At 41.2% G+C, this 23,850-nt stretch overlaps 1 long non-coding RNA gene across 3 annotated transcripts in view; it reads right to left on the bottom strand.

Annotated features, from left to right (window-relative positions):
• The window catches only part of LOC114691996, a 60,115-nt gene extending 46,455 nt beyond the window's left edge, over nt 1–13,660 (bottom strand). For all 3 annotated transcript variants that reach the window (XR_005089762.1, XR_005089761.1, XR_005089760.1), the window contains exons 1-2: nt 13,589–13,660; nt 3,862–4,031 (exon numbers count right to left, since the gene is read on the bottom strand). This is a non-coding gene — a long non-coding RNA (uncharacterized LOC114691996). The remainder of the gene's footprint in view (nt 1–3,861; nt 4,032–13,588) is intronic.
• Nucleotides 13,661–23,850: the final 10,190 nt, after the last annotated feature.

Raw genomic sequence — 23,850 nt, 5'->3', positions numbered from 1 at the left:
TTGTTTAGAGAAAAAAAGATCCCTGTTCCGGATACTACTTTCCAAATATCTGACAAACTTCTATTTCTATATTTTTATACGTCAAACTTGATTGAAGAGAGAAACAAATAACAAATTTTAATGTCAGATTTTAAAAGGGGCAATTATGTTGTACTGAACAAAACTACAGGTCAGACAATATGTCTGCCATTATGCAATAAGTCTCTTCAAATGATTTAAGAACAAAGCTGTCAATAATTACACAAAGATACTGCAAAGGGCTGAACCAAAGGAGACCAAACCCACCAGCCAGTAAACTGCAAATGTGCCCTCAAAATCTTATGGAAGTCAGAAATTCCAGTAAAAATAACAGAAGAGATGGAAACACAAGTTTCTTATTATCACACTTCATATGTTATAAAACAGAACGGCTAACTTAGTTTTGGCAAAGTGATTAGGGATTGCAACACTCTGGCTTCCACAGACTCCCTTGATTGTCAAATGCATCTCCAATGGAGCATGTCATGTTAACTCCGGGCATGCAGGCACTGTGCTGTCTTAGAGACACTGAAATTTCAACACTTCAGCATGGATCACACCACCAGATTAACAGGCCCAGGTGTTTAATAGTTGAGAGGCGGAATGCAGGGGTGGAGAATTTCAACAATGCAGATAATTGAAACCAGATAAAACTTCTTTAAAAAAAATTATTTATTTGTATGAGTGTTTTGCCTGCATGTATGTTATACCATGCACATGACTGGTGCCTGCAAAGGTCAGAAGAAGGTGTCAGATTGCCTGGATCTAGAGATACAGATGGTTGGGAGCTACCATGTGGGTTCTGGGAATTGAACCCAAATCTTCTGCAAGAGCTACAAACATTCTTAACCGCTGAGCTGTCTCTCTAGCCTCAGATAACGTAATTGAATGATGAAAACACAAAATTGTACAGGTGACTTCTTTACCTCCCCAAATGTGCCTTGTATACAGAGTCACACATATTATTTTCTAGTATAGACACCCATGTCCGTGTGTGCCTCCTGCATGTATGTGGTATAGGCATGTGTGTCTATGGGCATGTATGTGTGCACATGTGTAAGCATGTACTTGAGGAGGGCAGAGGTTAATGCTGGTGTCTTTCTCAACTCTGCTCCATCTCAGGTTCGGAGACACTGTCACTGAGTTTGGAGCTCACTGATACGCTGAGGTTGGCAGACTAGCAAACTCCCGAGATCTACCTCCTCTGCTCCCATGGAACCGGGGTTCACACCTGGCTTTTATGTAGGTCCTGGATATTCAAACTCAGGTCCTCATGCCTTGGATCAGGCATTTGACTCACAGAGCCAGCTCTCCAGCCCATTAAAGAGGAGGAAATACAGTTTCTCAGCTCTCTGAACCTCTAATCATAACCTATCTTTACACATGGATTATGTGATGCTCCTGTTTCTCCCCTTCCCCTCCGTCCATCCTTTCCCATGCCCCATCTTAATCCAAGTGTTCACAGGAGACTGCAGCCCTGGGAAAAAACATGACTAGTTCCTTGTGAAAAGTTCTGCAGTCTGGGACCTAGTGAAGCTATGATCAGATATCTGACCAGAAGCGGAGATACGAAATGTGCACCACTTTACACTACTAGTCTGGGGCAACTAAAAACTGAGATACTAAATGCACATCACTTTACACTATTAGTCTGGGGCAACTAAAAACTGAGATACTAAATGTGTACCACTTTACACTACTAGTTTGGGGCAACTAGAAACTGAGATACTAAATGCACATCACTTTACACTACTAGTCTGGGGCAACTAAAAACTGAGATACTAAATGTGTACCACTTTACACTACTAGTTTGGGGCAACTAGAAACTGAGATACTAAATGCACATCACTTTACACTACTAGTCTGGGGCAACTAGAAACTGAGATACTAAATGTACATCACTTTACACTACTAGTCTGGGGCAACTAGAAAGTGAGATACTAAATGTGTACCACTTTACACTACTAGTTTGGGGCAACTAGAAACTGAGATATTAAATGTACACCACTTTACACTACTAGTCTGGAGCAATTTGATACATAGCAGTATATAACCAATTCAGTAGTTAGCCTAATGACTGAGAGGACTCTAGTGCTATTTCCATAATAATAATTGGTAATACTTGCTTAGAGCCTTAAAATCCCAGGCAATCTCTTAATATTTTACATAATTCCTCACAAAATCCATGAAGAATGCATAATTCTTTCTAATTTGTTGATGGAAAAACTCAATGACTTGTCCAAGTTCACACAAACTAAAAATATTTGAGCCTAAGGGACCATCAAGAGCCAGCGCTCACAGGGACTGTGTGGATAGAAGCACTCACGTGTCCGATGGGCATTAGCAGATGGCAGCCGCATGCAGTGTGAGAGGGATTCAAGGACAGAAAATAAGTAAGTCACACCAATGTGGACAGCTTCTGAATAAAATACCTTATCTAAGGAAAAAACTACCACAACTGAGGAGAAGTAAGAGTTCAACAGTGTATGACCTTCAATTTATTAAGTCCACACTTAGACATAAAAATGTATTTTCTTATATCCAAAGGAGAAAATGAAAATCCACTTGGTACTAAAAACCGGAGACTACAGCTGCACTCTCTCCAAGTGCTGCTTTGAGCGCTGAATGAAGCAAGCTGGCAGGGAAGGAGGCAAATTCCTAGTGGGATCCAAGACCCCGCTGGAGACGTTTTCTCACATAGGGTGAAAAAATGCAGGGACAGGGCCGCTGAGAAGGCATCCCTTCCTCTGGCTTAGCTGTCCCATCCCTGACACTCCAGGCTCTTAGCTCAGAAACATGCCTTTCCCCTGGGGTATCCTCAAGATGGCACAAACGTGACTTTATGCCCATGCGCGCCAGATGAAGACATCATCATCTAGTAAACTGTTCCCTCTCGATGGGTCATGTCACGATCTGTGAGTTAAAGCGCACTTTTAAGGCTCTTAAAGAGTTCACTCCCTTTTGGGGCACTTTAAGTTGGCCTCTGTGACTTCAGTCCCTCAGTACATAGTACACGGTTGCACTTAAGAGCCAGCTGTCTGAGGCTGTGGGTGCAGCTCTGTGGAAGAGGCTTGCCCATCATGCACTGGGCCCTGAATCCATCCCCAGCATCATAACAACAAGCATAAAGACAGACAAATAAACAAAATATTTGTGACTGAAAGGATGCACACGTGTCTCAAAAGGGCTAGAAAACTACAGAACAGAAAAGAATCTGAACTTACGATCACATCGCATGTTCCACAAAGACAGGCGTTTGCCTGTCAATGATGATGACGATAGCACATCATTTTGCTTCTTAAAAGAGATAGGAATAGTTTCTTACTTCAGTTTTTGGGACCATCTGATGCAGTGCCTGTGGAGGCCGGAGAGGGCATAGGATCCCTGGAACTGTAGTTACAGACTGTTGAGAGCCACCATGTGGGTGCTGGGCATCACACTTGGATCCTCTAGAAGAGCAGTCAGTGCTCTTAACCACTGAGCCATCTCTCTAGCCCATGGATATTTTCAAAACTCTCTTTCAATAAAGATGGAGTCCTTTCCATGCCACTGTTAGTAACTGTTCTTAAATATTGTTTCATAAAAGAAAGCAAGTCAAACATAACACTAGAACTCCAGAGAACCCTAGATTCAAAGACACTCATTTGGAAAAATCTCTATCTTTCCACCATTTTTCACTGGGACATTATGGGAATTTCTTAAGTACAGGCTTTGGAAATAGAGACAAAGATAAAGGCAGCCACCATGCATCCCTCCCTCTGCTCTACAAAAAAGCTAAGGGAATATGAGGGTTTGGCCAGTGCACAATCAGGCACCCACAGCCATCGTCTAAGGCATACTTACAGGCAGCTCAGGAGCATGCTTCATGACCCGAAGAGAAATGTAGCTGCCTATGGAATGGCCAATGAGTATAATCTTCACATCCTTTGGCACGTGAGCTCTCAGAAAGGCTATTTTGTGTTCTATTTGACCATTCAGACCATAGATGTCCTCAATTTCTTGAGCATTTGGCTCTAAAAGCAAAAGTATGAGCGTGTTTTAATTAATAAGTAAACAAGTTCATTAAAGTAGAAAAAGTATCTACAAAAATTCTTGGACTCGAAGAAGTAACTTAGAGTTGAGCACTTACCATTTGTCCTAAGCCTGTAATACACTCGCTGCAGTGTTAGACACTTAAATTACAGAAATCAGCCCTTACCGCACAACTGGAGAAGAAGCATTATCTGAAATATCACAACTCACAGACATTATGTAAAGACTGACAGCTGTAGACCCATGAAGCAGGGGAGCTGAGATTCAAATGCAGGTCTGTTCTCAAAGCCCAAGAACTTTCAACTATTCCATGAACCACTGTTAGTTTAGGCCAGCAGTTCTCAAGCTTGATCATGTCAGGAATACTTGAGAAGGTCTGGAAAAGATGGCTGGGCCCTGACACCAGAGTTTCTGACATAGTAAGTCTTGGTAGGGGTCCAAGAGTTTTCCTTTCTAAGTTTCCAGGAGATGCAGACATGCTGAGTCTAGGATTACAAACTGGGAACCCCTGGGTTAAGCTGACTCATATCCAGTGTACTAAGAAAACACATGCAACTGCTTGACTATGTTGAATAATCTGTGTATATTTAAAGAACTTAAAGACTTAAGTAGAAACCTCAGTGTCGACTCATACAGTCATGACCTAAAATGACCTGAAGATACACCCACCAACTGACAGTTCTCACAGGCTTAATTCAATCTAGGCAAACTCCTGGGCTACTGTATTCAGCATTAAAGTACTAGAGAATTGATTCTCTCAGTGATAATGTGCCAAGATTTACTTGTTTTGAAGTTAATGAATTTTGACCATAACTAAAACAAAGCATTTTAAGTTATAATATTCATTTCCATTTTTAAATTATAAAACAGAATTTTTAAAACATTTTACTAAGCTTCTGTATTGTTGAAATTTTACCTAAGAGGCACATACAATTAATTTGAAAAATACAAAATCTGTTTTTTTTTTTTAAATGAATAAGATCATGTATTAGTCACTGGACTTAAGAGATGATCTATAAAATATAAAGTTATAAACAAGATAAATTGACATTATTTATCTACCTACAACACTTACCAAAAGCTGGATGAATGCACTAATCTTCAGAGAGTATTAAGAAGAGTTCACATACATAATCATAACCACAATCATTTTAAAACAGACAACAACTATAGCTGATATAATGGAGGTGGCCAGAGTACACAGTTAATAAGAAATATCATCAAAACCAGCCTTGAATATCATGTAGATCATTCACGGCATACAGGTTTGTATATTGAAATCTGTATATTAATATCTAAAAGAATCGGGATTATACAATCATAAAGAAAACAAAGGCAAATGCTACTGTATCTTTAAAACAGACAGAGAGGCCAATAAGGCTCCTGTCTCCCCACAGCAGGAGACTCGAGCTTGACATCTGTAGGGAATTTAAATTATGGACTTCCTCTCACTTATAAAAGCTTTAGGTAAGTAAACATGCTAGAATCCTTATGGGTAGAAAGCAGGTAGCTTGCAATGCTACAGTAACATTTCTTTCCCTTATAAACCATCTAGCACACTACCACACAGAAGCCCAGCTCTCCTTTCTCAAGCTAGCTCCACACAGCAGCAACATACCTCCTGACTTCGCTTCCTTCTGTGCTACTCTGTCAGTTACATGGCTACACTCATGTCCCTCCCACCCCCCCACACATCCCAGACCCATCCATGCAGCAAAACCTCCTTCTATGATCTAATGATCACACCCCCCCTTTACCTACAGATGTATTAGAGTGAATCCTTTGTGGGGGAGTACTCTTACAGGGCTACTGCCCTTAAGGGGATCTCAAGAGCTTGGTTCTCTTCCCACTATGGTGAGGTGCATAGAGAATGCCTCCATGGAGCAGGCAGTGGAATCTCCTTCCCAGGTATCCATTACCTAGTGTCTTCACCTTGGATTAAGCTGCCTTGAGAAATTATGACACATGGGCTGGGGATGTGGTTAGCGGTGGAGTATTTCCCCAGTACCACACAATTCCGGGTGCAATTCCCAAGCCTATACCCTCCCCACCCAAAAGCAGAAAATTATGAGAAATAAATTTGCAAGTTTTCTAGTCAATGGTATTGTGCCACAGCAGCTCAAACTATGACATCCATTACTCCACCACGTCTCCTTTGACCTCTACTGTGGGTTTCATGTAACCAGCAGGGCATTCTGTCATGTCGCCATTCTTTGAACAGGAGGGAGAATGTATCTCTGAAGATCTTAGACTCTAAATGTCTTATACTTTTCCTCCAGCATTTCTTCTAGCAGCCTTTGGAAGTATGTTATCAATAAATATATGGCTGGTCACTAGTTAGGAAGTAAAGAAGGTGATTCATACTTAAATTGTTGATCTGCTCAAATTCTTAAGAATATTATCTGCAAAAGACAAACTATCTTTAAAATTATTAAAATGTGGTACCTGGGGTCTAAAATTACAAAACAGAGGTGATCACTTGTAAAATGTGGATGCTAACAGGCTTTCTGGAAACAAGAAGACCCATTCACTGTCAATCAAAAAGGTGTTAAAAAGGATATACCATCTGGTCCTGTAAGAATCTTATCTTTGGGATAGGCATGAGCGATCATCCACATCGGAAAGAGAGAAGTAAAGTAATATTAAAGAAAAAGAATAAGCCATGCAGAGATGGGAAATACACAGGGAGTCTGGATCCTGTATGTTGCTGTATTGACCTTGAATTTTTTTGATTGTTGATAAGCAAACAACAGCTGCTAAGAGACATGGGATTGAAAAAGGGACTGATGAAATAAATTAGCCTAGATATTTTAAGAATGGCTTAACTTTAAAATGAGAGTAAAAAATGTATTGCTTTGGAGAAGTTTTGCTTTTGTTTTCACAGGAAACAGAGGCTGTGGATTCCTTCAGGATTGATGTGGATCTGGTTTGGTCAGGGAAGACCTCCTGAAACTTGACAGGTGAAATCTATCAACAAAGGTTATAACTGGTCTTCCCAGGTCTTGGCTATTGCCTCAATTTTCTCAGGGACCCCTAAAGATGCCTTTGCCCACAGACAACAGGAAGCAGTCTAGAGAATGATATCCACATTCCCAAGAGGTAGGGTGTGGATGGATGGTGGTTATTTGGTGGGTTATGGATGTTTGTTGTCACTTAGGGGAATATAATTATACAGGATAAAAAGACAACTATTAATCTCAGATAGTTTGCTTTTGCATGGATTTTTGTACATTGATATAAATTTAAAGTCATTTCTGTTACAATGTATGCATGTTTCTGCTTGTTTGGGGTATTGTGCTTATGTAGTTTATTTAAAAATGTAATGTATTAACCGAGAAATGAGGTTAGTAGTTAATCTATAATAATCAAACTTAATAAGTCACATTAGGTATGTTTTCAAGGTGAAACAGGTATATTTTAGATAGATGATTTTCAAACACTTCAAAGACCTACAGAATATGGCATTTAAGATGTTTAATAACCTAAGGTCTTTTCCATGACAATCAGACACATCTGCTCCTGGAAGTACCAATTTACTTCATAAAAGGTTGATGGGCATCGAAGAAACTCCTTATGGAGTTTGCTTTCAATGTGGCAAGGCTGGCCATTTGGGCAAGAAACTGCTCTTGCCTTGACTGCTGACAGTATGCTGGATAGACTGGAGCACAGCACTGGGGCAACACCCCAAGTGGCTGCTCCAAGGTCCCTCCTCTAGACAGCCAGCTGCTTGATCTTTGTTCTCCAGGATGGCCCTGAACTGCCTGTCTCCAGCTGTATAGACACAGTCTGGCCACACCTGACATGGTTGTTGGAGATTTGAACCCAGATCCTCATGCTTGCATAGGAAGCATGCTCATTTTCCCCACCCACAGTCTGTTTCTCAAGTGGACATCGGTTAGGTAGCCAGAGAAGCTGAAACTTAGTGCAAGCACTCAATGTCTTTGCCCAGACAGACCATCTTAATGAAGACAAGTGCAATGATGGTTAGGAGTCAGTGGAACAGGACATTCCGCACATCTGGAAAACTACCTGACAGCATGGGCCATGAGACAAGTGCAATGATGGTTAGGAGTCAGTGGAACGGGACATCCCGCACATCTGGAAAACTACCTGACAGCATGGGCCAATACTTAGAAAAGGCAACCACTTTGCCTCATTTTGAGGAACTAATTCTAAATAAACAAAAATCACAAAAATATGTCCGTAAGACTGATTGATGCAAGGAGTGCCGTTGATCACAGTCAAAGTGCTGAAGAGCCAAGTGGTCATGAATGGAGTTACGCAAACGGGGACAGAGGACCGTACAGTCAGTTACAGGAGGACTCGATACTAGGGGGTGACAAACTACAGTTCTGGTCACACACGCCCCACCGAGACAGCTTGGCTAATCTCCCTTAGCTTTCCCTTTCCCCTAAAATTTCTATGATTTCACTTCTCTAAGGATTTGCTGTCCCTTTGTTCCCTTTCTCTGTGTTTACATTCCTTTTACTGTCGTTTTTGTGAATTTAGGCAGGAAGAAGAAATAAACACAAGTGTTTAAATTTTCATGTTTAACCAAAAGTCTTGATTGATTTTTCTTAAGCACGTATGCTTAGGAAAATGAAAAACCTTTAAGGTGTGGGAACCACTCTTGATACAAACTATGTCGACTAAATAAGTGCCTGTCACCTTTTTATACAGACCGATTTTAATTCACTAGTAAATGCCACTGTAGGCTCCTCTCCAGAACTATCGGGACACAGTAAGCGCATTTGTGAAGGGTTTCTGACATTTCCAATGTAACAGAGACAAAACTAGACGGAAGTTAATACAAAATGCTAAATTAGGACACTGACTGTGAAGCCACTGGCCACACTTAACATTTCACCAGAGGAAATCCAGTCACTAAACACACCTGACTCTTAACTATCAATCCCAAGTAATGACACCTTGGGGGTTTGAGTAACCTCAAGATTTATGAGAGTTCAAGTAGATATGAAACTCAAGCACAGTCCATAAAAACCGGAAAACAAAACCACAACTGCAATTCTAAAGCACTTCAAGAACTAGAACTGGACTGAGAAGTGTGGCGTTCACACGCCTGTCCCCAAGGCACCTTCCACTCCCCTCACTGCTGCGTCTGAGTCTCACCAAGCAGTGAGGAAGGAAAGAAGATCTTACCTGACAACCCGCGGTAATTCAGTTCTGCAGGGACGGTTTTACAAAAGACAGTGTGACGACAATTATATGTTGTCGAAGGGTGACAGTTCCACCCTCAGCCTGGCCTGCAGCCTATGAGCAGGCCTGGGTTAAATCAATTTGACAAGCACCAAGAGTCAGGCTGGATGACAACCAAGTGAGATGATGACTTGTGCAATTTACAAAAAACTGTTTTCCTAAGTACAGGTGCTCATCTGTATTAATAATTTTTAAATTTTATGTAGCAACATATTTTGTTCAATTTAATCTTATGCAAAACTAGGCAATATAGTTTTGCATAAATAGGCAAAACTAGGTAAAACAGAGAACCAGCATTTGATCAGTATAAATCTTAGAAGATGAAAACTACATTTTCATTATTCTTATTATAATATTTATAATGCAAATATATACACTATTTCTATTGCATGAAGCCAACGAGAACAATAAAGCTGAAATGCTGAACAAAAGTATTCAAAGTAGATTTGTATGTGTATCTTATTTGGCTTCACATCCAAATGTCTGCTGGGTATTTTAGCTACTCAGAATCCCTACAATCGTGTAGGAACTGGCAAGGATAACATCTAAAAAGCTTGGGGTAGACTGTCCCGAGAGTTTTCAATCACATTAAACATGAAACAGACAGCAGGGGAGGTTTTCAGATTTCCCCTTTTTCCTTGCTACGTGTGTGTCCTCACCTGTAGTGCGCATGTATGGAGGTCAGAGGTCAACTTTAGGTACCTTTGTCTACTGCTCTCAGGGACCTTCATTTTCTCAGATGGGGTCTCACTGAAGTGACTGGCTGGCCAGCAAGCTTTCAGGACCCCTATGTCAGGTCCCCTCCCACTCTCCCTGTGCTGGGGTCACAAGAGAGCTCTTACATGAGACTCAGGATCCAAACTCAGGTTCCTCTGTTCACACAGCAAGCACTGTGCCCACTGAGCTTTCCTCCAGTCTGCAAGAGTTCAATCACTAACTGTATCTAATAATAACTCGTATTCTTACTACACACATCAGGTGTCTAGGAAGCTTCTATAATGTCCTCAAATGCTAATCTTCCTATGAGTCATCAAACACACACACACACACACACACACACACACACACACACACACACACACTTGTTGTCTCACCACGGAACACGGCAGAACATACACTTTGTATGTCTGATTCTTGAACGGAAACTGATTATTGTACTTCCTGGGTACCAGTGTTTCACCCACTTGTGAACTATTTGGCGACTGGACATGCGCAGATGGACTTTGAAAGGTTTGTGGCAGACACACAAAGTTTGTAATTCATACGGGAAGACGGTATGAGAAGGAAATATGAAAAATAGCAGAAGTTCTATTCAAACACTAACATGCAGGTTATCTATTGTGTTAAACCACAGAGCTGAGACTGGCAGTTGGTTTTGATATGAGGTTTTTTTTGAGTGGTGCTGGGGATTGAACCCAGGGCCTTGTATGTGCTAGGCAAGTGTTCTACTACTTAGCAATATTACCAGCCATTTGAGCTTTGTTTTTTAAGTCTAAAATGTAGTGAATCTGATTTTGCAATAGCACACCAGCTTGCTTCCAAAAAATCTTGCACTGATGACAATTAGAAAAGCCAGGGAAAAGCTTTTTTCTGCCTTTTAAAAGAATACCAGTAACCACTAAAAGAATTGTCCAAGAATGTGTAACAAATTTGTACAACAGGAAAAACAAAATGTGATAGATGAGTGAGAACAAAGCAGAGAACAGATTTAAAAATATAACATCAAAAATATGGAATACAGACCCTGCCTGCAGACCTCCTCCACTCTCTCTGTTCCCCCAGACCCAATCCCTAGGGCTCACCCCTAGCCCCGCAACAGAACATCAGCTGCGGCCTCCCTTTTCCCTGCCCACTTCTCCTATGGATCCCACAGACCATTCTCGTGGCTTCCCTCCCCGTCTCACTGCTCTATCCCAGGCCCTAACTCAAGCAGATACCCCCTGCTCAACTGCAGGGCAAGCCTGTCGGAAAACCAGGTGGGCTGCCCAGATCTTCTCCATTTCTCTGTTCCCCAGACAACAATCCCTCAGGCTCCTCCCTAGCTCTGCAACAGATCACCGGGTGCAGGCTGTTTCTGCTGCAGCTGCCCATGTCTCTTGTGGATCCCAGGCACCGGTCCCTTCCCACTTCCTTCCCCCAACTCATTGCTTAATTCCAGCCTCCAACACCAGCAGGCCTTCCCCATGAACTCACCAGCTGAGCAGGACAGGAAAACAGGCAATACACAGCCATCACACACTCTGAAAATCCAGAGAGGAAACAGAAACCCAGGAGCAAAATACTCACCCAACAAAGAAAAATCCAGAAACCAGCATCCTAGACCTATCATCACCCCAAACCCAGATGCCTAGATGCCAGAGTAAGAACACAGTAACAGCCAGTACAGCATGTCTTCATATACTATAGAGCCCAGCTATACTACCACAGCAGGCCCTGAGTTTTCCAACTTATATGAAACACAGAAAAAGACCTTAAAACCAACTATATGAAGATGATAGAAGTCCTTACGGAGGAAGTTCATATATCCCTTACAGAAAGCCAGGAAAACACAAACACACACAAACACTCCCCACCACTTCCAAAATAACAGAAATCAATAATCATTGGTCAGTGATATCTCTTAATATCAATGGTCTCAAATCCCCAATAAAAAAGACACAGACTAACAGAATAGAACCACAGGAGGTATTACCATCCCTGATTTCAAATTGTACCATGAAGCTATAGTAATAAAAAAAACCACACGATATTGGAATAAAAACAGACATGATGATCACTGGGATCAATGATGATCTTACCAGTCTCTCCTACCTATTAACATCTCAACTTCTTCCTCAAAGTAGTTTGGGAAAATGTTGAAGGCCTCAGGAATGTAACAGTTTCCAAATGTGAGAAAGGACTTGATTAAAATATTCTTATGCCGGGCGTTGGTGGCGCACGCCTTTAATCCCAGCACTCGGGAGGCAGAGCCAGGTGGATCTCTGTGAGTTCGAGGCCAGCCTGGGCTACCAAGTGAGCTCCAGGAAAGGCGCAAAGCTACACAGAGAAACCCTGTCTCGAAAAACCAAAAAAAAAAAAAAAATTCTTATAAGAAGAAATCAAAACGTCAGAAAAATGTAAGAGCATACTAAAGTTTGGAAGCTACAAAAGAATGCTATATAAGAAACATGAGCAAGGGATTTTAAAATAACAATTAACTTACGTGGTAGGATCAACTGCAGAGTGGAACCGACAAGAACCACATCAGAGAACTTAGATTCACAGAATTTACAAACTTGAATTAGTGGGAAACAGTCTAAAAACTCAGCAGTGGCTCAGGAACTGCTACTATACTACAATGATAACCTAGAACTCATACAATCAGAGTTCCAGAGGAGACAATGTGGGGCTAAAAGAGACATTCAAGGAAACAGTATCTGGGAACTTCCCAAATTTGAGAAGGACATAAATCTACAGATTCAAGAAGCTGAGCCAACCCCAAGCTGGAGAAATCTACAGAAATACAAGGCATGCCAAAGATGCATTTTGAAAAACTGAAAACAAAGGAAAAAATTGAAAAGCAGTCAGAGAGCAAGAACACATTATCTGTGATGGTGAAGGTAATTCTCACGTGGATTTCTCAGGAGAAACCATGAGACAGAAAGGCCTTTCAACTTTATATGGAAAAAAAGAAGCATTCAACAGACACCAAACACTCCCGTTTACGGTTCCAAAGTTTTGTTTTAAACAAATCGTTGTGACTAAAGATTAGAGATTTTTCTACTTTCAGGTCTGTTGGGTTCCATTCCCCACTCCAGCTATAAGGGCGTGCTTTTAAAACTAAAAGGGCAGAGAAGGATGGGTGGGTTCAAATGGCAGACTCTAAGTTCTCCCACTGGTTAGCATACAGGACAGAGAGTAGATGATCAGTAATAACCTGAAAGGGATGAAATGAATTAGTGAGTCATGAAAGAAGTGTCTCAACCTGTACTCTGAGTTGCGAGGGGAGGGGAAAAAAACCGCCAAAGGTGAAAGTTTGCAACTTGGGCAGGAAGAGTTAATGAAAAGCAGAGTGGACCTGAGATGCGTGGGCAGCACCAGAGCAGACTCTGACTCATTTCTAGCGGGCTGGCTAACAAGGCTCAGGCTCATCCTTTCTCAGGGAACCTCTGGCGACCTTGCCGCAGGTGGGATGCTCGCTGTACCAAAGGGTTCCCCGCTGCCCAGCTCAGCGGCTCTGCACCCGGGGTGATGGCAACCCCGTTATCCTGGCACCGCCCCGCGCAGCACGCCTCCCCTTCCTCAGGCAAAACCACCCACAGTGCGGTCCGCGGCAGCTCACCTGTCCACCTGCAAGGTGTATGGGGTTGCACACAGAAGTCCTGGCAAAGCTTCACTAGAACCGGAAGTCCCTCCCAACCATGACGTCACAACACCGCGCCGCGCCCATTTAGGAAGTCGGTCCCCCTTGAATACTTTACTTGCGAGCATTACGAGTGTGAGAGTTTTGATGGCAGCTTGGTAGATATGCGGTCCCTAGCCAGCGAGATCGCGGGGAGCACATAGAGAGTTTCCCTTATTTCATCCGAATTTTACACGCTTTCTGTTCTTCGTGGATTTTGATTATTTCGTTTTTCCTCTCCTCCCACGTCCTTGCATTTGTTCTCTGCATCTGCCCCTCTCCCCATTTCCTTTCTTCCATCACCAGTTGCTTTTCTTCCCTTCGTCATGAACACAGGAAAGTTGACTCGCAGTTAACTCAGCTTTAGTATTCCGCGTCACATACTCTGCACTGTGGGACAATGCGACTGCCCCAGAGGTACATTCAGCTGACTGCAAACTCCAAGATCGAATCCTAGGTCCTTGGTACATTGGAGGCGATCAGTGTGTTTCTGTCCTAAAAAGTACTGTAGCGGATATGGCATTCTTATATGAAAAAGCAGCAGCATGGAACTTAGAAAACTCACAGTAATTCTCACCCACACATAGAAACGAAGCTTTGCTCTTGTATTCAGCACCTCAGTGATGGTGCGACCAGCCAGCCAGCTGTGGAATGTAGACCGCTAGACTTCATTACCCTTCTTTGTCAGTTCAACTTTCCGTATCCAATAGGTAACATTTAATGACTATAGAAAAAGCCATTCACTGTGCTAAGAGTTTTTCATGAACTAATTTTAAATCCTCATGACAATTCAGTGAGGTCAATATTAAAAGTGATCCTTGAAGTCTGGAGACATAAATGCATAGAATAAGTGATTACGTTACAGTGACATTATGTGATATGTTCAAGGTGGCGTCCCTCATGCACAGTTTTATGTATGTAAATTTCCCACCACTAATGCTATAAAACTATATTTATATGATGTCACACTTGACCTACCTCTCCAACAACAGTATACATCCCAATGTCAAAGCAAAATGGAAGTGGAATCTTAAAAACAACTGGAAGCCAAGGTACAGGACTCTGTCCATCTCCTGACTTTAAATCTCTCTAGGTATCTGTTCCATCCTTCTTTCATCCACAGGCTGTGTGACAGAATGCAGTAACACAGTAATGTAACATCTCTTTTAATTCTTGCACATGCGTCACGCGTCTGTAATGCATTACCTCAGGTGATTTATGTTTCTGATGTCACTGAACCTGTGCCAGAAATAACTAAAGGTTCAATCTTTAAAGTAACAACAATCTTTCCAGACCTTATAGATACTCATGGTTATTTCCTTTCACCCCACAGTGTAAAATGAGGTGTGGAGAAACTAAGAAACTTCTCAAAGTCAGTTGGGAGAGCTGGGCTCAGGTTGCTGGCAGCAACTTCTCAACTGTTCCTCATGTCTTCGCTGGACCTTCTGCTTTGGGGATATACATGCTTTCACTAATTAAGTTTTCATATTTTTGCACACAATGTTCCCTTTGCTACATGACAGACTATAACTGATGTGATTCATTTAAGTAGCTGAGTGTTCTGTGAAGCCTGCAGAATTCATTTGGCATGTGTCAGGTAATCTGTAATTGTGGAGCTATTATGTATTGAGGTTTGGAAATAAAATACTCCTCCCTCCCCCATAACCAAGTGTTGAAAACTTGGTTTTGTCATGCAAGATTGTTCAGAGGAGGAGCATCTGAGAGGTGATTTGACCATTGATAATGCCATGTCTGAATGGGCTGTTAGAAATTGAGGGCTGGTTGAGGGAGGCAGATCATTGAAGGACAGTGCCTTTGATGGATATCTTCTCTGATCTCTGTGTCCTTCCTGCACAGCTTTACAATCCCACACACTCCCCACCATGATGCTGTACCTCACTGCAGGCAGAAGCAGTGGACTGAAATCTCCCAATCTTTAACCCTTAATGAGTTTGCTGGTTTTTTTTTTTTTTTTTGAGGCAGGGTCTCTCTCTATAGCACTGGCTGTACAGGGATTCACTATGCACACCAAGCTGGCCCTGAACTCAAAGGTCTGCCTGCCTCTGCCTCTCACGTGCTGGGATTAAAGGCATGCACCACCATGTCCAGGAGAAATAAGTATTTCATTCTTTAAATTTATTTTGGATATTTTGGCACAGTGATTAAAAGTGACTGACACAATGTATGTACCTCTTTCTTTTTTGTATTCCTTTCTCTTTTTTAAAACATCAGTTTCCACCCCCCATTAAAATGAGATCTGCCTGTAAATCGTCCTTTTACAATTTTAAGTAGTATTAAAATCCATATGCATTATTCTTCTATTTGAAGGTCTGGAAAATTTTGAAATACAACCACCCCTTTTGTATTATATTTATTAGTACTTCTTAAATTTTAGTGTAAGTAAGAATCCCCTGGTTTGTTAACATACTTCATACCTCATAGAAATCTCTTAGACAGAAGCCAGGAACCGCACGTTGTTTTGAGCAAACTACACAATATTTAAATCATCAATTACAGATCAAATGCACTTTAGGTGTTGTTTTCCAATTATTATAGCATTTTTTATTTACAAAAATAAGCAATTAAACAACTAATTAAACAATTAATCAACTAACTAAGCAATTAAATTCCCTAGTACTTTTTTCATGTATAGTACCATGTAAAACATTTTCCTCTATAAAGAGGGACCAAACAAAAATTTACCTAGGTATCTAGATTGGCTCCCTTTTCCATGGGTGGTACAAACTCTGCAGGCTGTGATAGGAAATTTTCCTTTCCATTGACTACACATCGGTTCATGCTGCTTCATATCACCTGACAACCTTTTGGGTGGATCTACAGTCACTTTCTTTTTTGTCCTGCTTGTCCAATTTGGACAGCATACTGCAAGCAGTCGAGGCAAGAGCACTTTCTTGTCTAGTGACTAACTTTTGCCACAAAGAAAGTAAATTCCATATGGAGTTTCTTCAGTGCCCATCATCTTCTTTGAAGTAGATTGTTGCTGCCAGGAGCAGACATGTCTCATTGTCATTAAAAAAATCCCTTATGCTATTAAAACATCTTAAATGCCATATTCTGTAGATCTCTGAAGTGTTTGAAGACCACCTGTCTATCTAAAATATATCTCTGTTTGACCTTGACCTAACCTGACTATAGGTTTTATTGTAATAGGTGACTAACTACTAACCTGCATTTCTTCATTATCCTAAATAGTATGTAATAATAACTTTCAAGGACTAGGAATTTACATTAAATTGTTAAATGAGCTGTATAAGCACAATACTTTGAACAAGAGTAGAGGCGTTTGGACAATATGTTCTAACTGAAATAACCTTAAATTTGTATCAATATGCAAAAATTCATATCAATGTAAAATATTTAAAAGTAGCAGTTGCTTTTTTGGTTTAAAAGTAGATTCAATAATCTACCTTTTAATCCTATCATTTCTATAACATATATGCAGTATAACAATAATAACCTCAAATTTGTGTCACTATATAAAAATCCAAGCCAATGTAAAATGTTTAAAACTAGTAGTTGCTTTTTTGGCATAAAAGTAAATTTAATAATCTACCCTTTTATCCTATTTTTATATTCCCCCTTTTTCTTTTTAGAACAAGATTCCTAAATCTAATCTCCTTTGTTCATCTTTTTCCTGACCACTACCCAGAACAACTTGTAACCAACCACCCTAAATGGTTACAAATATCCATAACCCACTGAATGACCAAAAACCGCCTACCTCACCTCTTGGGAATATGGGCATCATGTTCTTAAAATGACTTCCTGCTGTCTGGGGGCTATGGTATCTGTACAGAACCCTGAAAAAAACTGAGATGATTGCCGATTCCTGGGAGAGCTAACTGTATCATTTGTTGTCCTGTCTCTGTGTAATGGGAGAGTGTAGGGCTGGTCTCAAGTCCTGGTAGAGAAGGCTCTGAGGCTGGACCATCTCAGCTAGCCACCTTGAAATTGTGAGATTGGTTCTCCTTTAAATTCCTCTGTCTGGATCTCAATATCTCTATGATACATTTTAAAAGTTTTTCTAAGGCCTGTATCTTGGCACTCACATCAACCAACTTTTTTAGTGATAAACCAAGAACTATTAAACCAATAATAAGAATTATCAAATGATAATTAACGTTATGTCAATCCCCATTAAGTTGATCATCTCATCATTTAATTGTTCCATTTTTAAACCATGCATTGTGTAATCATACAGAGACCTAACTCCCTCCATAGTTTCCCATTTTTTAACGTGGGAAAAAACTCTCTCTTTTTAAAATTATTCCCCCCTTTAAGAATTTCCAGTTGTCACACCAAATCTTCTGATGATGATGGTGAAGATGACAGTGAAGTGTGAGGCTGACTGCTGCTGTGCAGAACAGTAGAAGCCCAAGCTGGTCTCAAGGCAGCTACCGAGTGTGGCAGCAGCCTAAGGAGGGAGTCTAGGGAGAGCCCATAACCCACCGGGAGAGAAGAAGCCAAAGAGTCAGTTGCCTGCATGGAAGGATGTGGGGAAAGTGGCTAACTCCTATGGCGTTTGGAGCCCAAGTACCCGTGAAGTTTGCTGTAGAGAGGTTGGAACAGAAAAATCCCAAACTCACCCAGAGGCTTGGGGGAAAAAAAGAAAGGAGCCCCTGCGTGCAGCTTTGGCATGTGCCATTGGCTACAAAGCCACAGGCAAATGGCTTTTGTTGTGAATTCAAGCCCCAAAAGTTGGGTGCCAGCCAGGCGGTGGTGGCGCACGCCTTTAATCCCAGCACTTGGGAGGCAGAGCCAGGTGGATCTCTGTGAGTTCGAGGCCAGCCTGGGATACCAAGTGCGTTCCAGGAAAGGCACAAAGCTACACAGAGAAACCCTGTCTCGAAAAACCAAAAAAAAAAAAAAAAAGTTGGGTGCCAGATGAAGTGTGATTCTAATTAGTCTTATTAAATAAAAGCCCAGAGTCAGATATTAGAGAGAAAGATGAAAGATCAGAAAAGCAGAGTAGCAGCCAAAGAGACTTCTTACATTTACAAAATCTCAGACCGATTGGGGCGGCTGAAATCCTGTCTCCACCTGTCTTATATTTCTGTCTCTACCTTCCTAGTGCTGAGATTAAAGGCGTGCACCACCACTACTCATCTCTGTTTCTCTTTTAGACTGGTTCAATCTCATGTAGCCCAGGGTGGCCTTGAACTCCTGATCTTCCTGCTTCCTGCTCCCAAGTGCTGGGATTAAAGGTGGCCCTATGGTTAACTAGTGGCTAGCTCCACCCTCTGGTCTCTAGGCAAGCTTTATTTGTCAGAACACAAACAAAATATCTCACAACAGATTACTTGCAAGATAATAGTGTTATTATTGCATCATTGGGAATTGTGGTTTGAAAGAAAATGGCCCCCAGGGGTTCAGAGGGAGTGGCACTCTCAGGAGGTGTGACCTTTTTAGAGTAGGCGTGGCTTTGTTGGAGGAAGTGAGTCACTGAGCAGGCTGTGAGGTCTCAGAAACTCAAACCAGGCCCAGTGGCTCACAGTTCACTTCCTGCTGCCTGTTGATCCAGATGTAGAACTCTCAGCTCCTCTCCAGCACCATGTCTGCCTGCATACTCACATGCTTCCTGCCATGTCAACAATGGACTAAACCTCTGAACTGTAAGCCAGCCCCAAGTAAATGTTTTCCTTTATTAGAGTTGCCATGGTCCTGGTGTCTCTTGACAACAATAAAACCGTAACTAAGACAGGGATATTTTGCTGGGCCAGCCATTGTTATGAAAGGTGAAAAACAAGACAGTGGGTGGAGACTGGGGAGAGGGCAAGGGTGCAAACAAATATCGCATTAAGGATGTTTCACAAAGCCATAGGGAAACATGCTTACAAATTTACCTAAAAATACATATGCATTATATATAAAGGTACTGTATGTGTACACACACACACACACACACACACACACACACACACACACACACAGAGTTTAAATATAGTTACATTACATGGGGTAACTCCAGGAGCAATAGACCATCTTAGAAAAAAAAATCTGAGTGTTAGGCCTGGGAAACATCGTTTGAAGTTTTTTGATCAAGAAGGTTGATGTCTAAGAGACTCCCCAAACAGTATAGGTTATTGCCATTTTCCTTGATTGCCCTCCAGAACTTGAAGGTCGACATTCTTGCTGAAGACAACACATACTTTGGACATAAGTCTTACAGGAATCAAGCTGGAGCTGGCCTGAAAGTATTGTCCTCAAGGGCAAGCTCTCCATACTGGAAGGTGCTATACAGGCTGCCAACAGAGAAAAGTACAAGTATGCTATTTTAATCTTTAGCAAGTATGTGAAAAAACAGAGATAATAGTTACCAACTGCCAACTACATTAATATAACTAAAGTGTTCTGTATGATAGTTAATAATATAGAAGGCAGTCAGCTAGATAGCATCTGTCATCAGTAAAACTTGGAGATTCTCACTAAAGAACTGTTCTTTTTGAATTGCCTTTACAAAGGCATTTAAAAGAATTGAACAAAAATCTGACAAATAGCAACATTTAGATGTTCATGCCATAAAATTATACACCATATGCACATATGTTAACCTATGTATGTACATGTGTGAGTATATTTTAGAGAGACAATAAAATAGTATTTTAACACCTTCAACGTAATTCGCCACATATAATCTCACTGTGACTTCAAATATTTTTGTCTTACTCCATGCTGTATCCATTAGTCCGTTTCAATGAGTCCACACAATAAAGAAGCTTTTAGTGGCAGGGCAGGGTAGCGTGAGGATAAGAAAAATATGGACGTTGTAGTTCAAATATTTCTATAAACTCAAACTGGCCAGCATTAGCTACAGATGGACTCCACCTTACAGCACAGTGTGTTCCCATTTTATTGAAGTTCTCAGAAGCTCACTGCACTATTCAGTGAGGTTTTTGTGGGCTAGTAACAGTACTCAGGACTTTTACAAATCATTCCTTTTCATTTTTTAATGGAGACTTCATATTCTCCAGTAAAATAAAGATCAGGGTTTTCACAGATCCAAATACCTTTCCATGCAGTTCTTCTTTCCAAATGTGGGAAACACAACGATGGCTCTTTGGAACTCCTGCAGTCCTAACCTTAGGAACTGCTCCATGCTCGATTTCATGGTTGAAAGGACATTGCCAATGTGCTGAAGATTGTGATAGGGAGAAAATTATCTTGGGTTCTTTAGATGGGACCAGAGAAATCACAAAGGTCGAAGAGGGAGGAGGAGGAGGGCCAGAGTCACAGAAGACACTGGGACATCGGAAGCAGTGGAGGGGACACAGGGGTGTGATAGTTGAAGCAATGACATGATCGAGACTCTGCACTGCTGCCTTGTAGAGAGAAGACGGGAACCTCAAAGCAAGGAATGCAGGAATTGTTGGGGGAAAGAAAAAATATTCAGAGGAAGCATAGGCCAGTCAACACCTCCATTTCAGTCCATTGAAACAAACTTTGACGTTCTGACTCCCAGAACAGATGTTGTTTTAAGGGACTGCATGTGTTTCAGAAGTCACAACAGACCGATAGATCAATGGAACAGATGTCCTGACAATTTCTGCTTTAAACATAAGTGGATGATACTGGTTGGATAGGTGTCACGCTTCTGAGTGTTACTTGTTACTGTCCTTGGCATTTTGTGGTTTCTCTACTACACCTTTGCCTTCTTAGATTTGGAAACCTTTAAATGTCTCATGCTTGCTTACCTTTTCACAGACCAGCTCCAGTCAAAGAGCTGTGGTCATGTTGTTAATACAGACTTCAAATCCATTCCAGCATCCCATTTCATTTACGGTTATGTATGGAATTCTTACCTGAAATTGAAAAGGTGAAACCAAGTTTGAAAAGAATTGGTGAATTCTGATATCTTTAAAGTCTCCAGACTTCTGGTGTGGAGCCTTTCATATCTAATATTTCAGGAAGACTAGGAATGCATATGCTGTGTCTCTCCTCCCCTCCCCTCACTTAGTCTCCCTTCCCTCCCCTTCTTTTCCCTCTCTCCCTCTCTCTCTTTTCTTCCCCCCTTTACTTTCCTTCTCTTTCTTTTTAATTTTCCCCTCTGGATGTTGAAACTGAGATATCAATCTCAAAGTATGTTGAAATCAGGAAGATGTGTTAATGTTTTGGCAGTTCACACCTGATATTCTGTGTTTGGAGAATGTCCCACGTGGTGGTGTCCCATATTACATTCTAAATCCTGTGCTAGTCGAGCTTTGGGAAACCTCCTTCTCGTCAAAGAAATGCAATTATTCCGTGTGAAAGTATGCTGATGCTGCCAATGACCTCATGAACAGGTTGGACAGTGAAGAAGGAGAAGTTCAGAAAACTATGGATTAGATAAGAAGGTCTGTGACTGAAGACAGTTCTTGAGTCTTGCTTGAAAGATGTTTGTGTGAAGGTAACCTAAATTTGGCATTATGGTCAAGGTGGTTAATTCAACAAAATATATAAAATGGTTTGAAATGGCATGATCCAGTGACTATACTGTTGTCAACTCTATACAGTAAAGACTAATGTCCCCTTTGCTGGGAATGGTGGCAAATACTTGTAATCCCAGTACTTGGGAGACTGAAATACGACAGCCATGAATTCGAGACTAGCTTAGAATGCATAGCAAGACTCTTGCAAAACAAAACAACAAAAAAGAAACCAATCAACCAAACTACAACAACAAAAAAAACCCCACAACTACACACCACACCCAAACCCCACAAAAACTAAAAGGATGATGATGATGATGATGATGATGATGATGATGATGATGATATGATGAAAGAGCTCAATGTAATATATCCTCAGATGTTTTCATTGGGTTTTATGCAGCTTCTTCTGCAGAATTGTCTCGAGCTGCTTTCTAACTATTTCAGGATGCTTTTCTGAACATCTTGGACCTAAGCTCTCTTCTTAAAATGGCATTTCCTTCCTTGATAACCCAGAATATCCCTACACATCTGATACTCAATACCACTGAGCTAGGTTAACGGAGGCTCTTGGGCTCTTGGGGTCTTAGAACTAATCTATATTGTAGATTTGTGTGCTGTGCTTAATCCAGTAGTGCTTTGTTTGCTCTAACATTTACAGACAATTTCACACATCATAATACTTTATCCTCAAGTGATTCAGTTGAACCTCTGATAGATAAAGACTTAAAAATAGTGCCATTATCTCATTTCATAAATTAGCAAATACCTTTAACATGGTCGGTTATGCAGAGCATGTTCGGTTCCCCAGACATGGACTTGACTTACTCCACCATCTAGTTCTGTTCTGGAGCTTTTTTTCCCTTCCAAGACAGGCTTTGGAGCCTATCCTGAAAGTCATTTTGTAGTCCAGGCTGGCCTTGAACTTACAGAGATCCCCCTGCCTCTGCCTCCCGAGTGCTGGGATTAAAGTCATGTGCTACCACTGCCTGGCTATTCTGGAGCTTTTAGGGGAACAGTGCACTTTATTGTTGGAATTCTTTAATGTGATTCCTACAGTTATATAGAGATTGTAGACTCTGATGAGCTGTTTTACATATCACAACAAAGACACATTTTGAAACAGAAGGAAGAGTGTCTATGTAAGTCCACCTCTCTCTTCCTATAACACGTGCTAGAGTCAAAGGACCTTCTTCAGGTTTTCATTTCAGACCATATCTGTCTGGCTTCTGGCAGACACCCTTATATTACAATGGGGCAGAGAAGCAGCTCACTGCACAGTGACATGATCTGTTGAGAACTACATTAATCCCTACCCAAGGCCACGCTTCCATGACCTAATTGCCCTGAACTGGGTTCCACCCTCGAAAGGCTCTGTCACACCCCCAGTAAAGACCAAACTTTGGGGTACAAACCACCTCTAAAGTATAGCAGCAAAGAATAAGATTTCAGCCTTGAGCACAGTGTAGTCTTGGATTTATTAAATGATGCATTATCTTGAGTCCTACCTTCTGGGGGAAATATCCATCTTACACATCAGTGGTCCCTGAAAGATAACCAAACATCAATTGCTGATGTATTATCTTCCTGTGAGGTAGAAGCAAGATTCTCCTAGTGGCTGTATGTCTTGAGGGACACACACCACAGGCTAATGATTAAACCTACTGAATTTAAAATGAAACAGCTCTCACAAAGCTACAATGTATTTTCCACTTTTAGTGTTTCTGTGAGAGTAACCTTAATTAGTATGACATTCTTGACATCTCTTAATCCTCT

This window comes from Peromyscus leucopus, chromosome 22 (genome assembly GCF_004664715.2).
Source record: "Peromyscus leucopus breed LL Stock chromosome 22, UCI_PerLeu_2.1, whole genome shotgun sequence".
In the NCBI taxonomy this organism is placed as follows: Eukaryota; Metazoa; Chordata; class Mammalia; order Rodentia; family Cricetidae; genus Peromyscus; species Peromyscus leucopus.
This window is presented reverse-complemented; position numbering and strand designations above follow the sequence as displayed.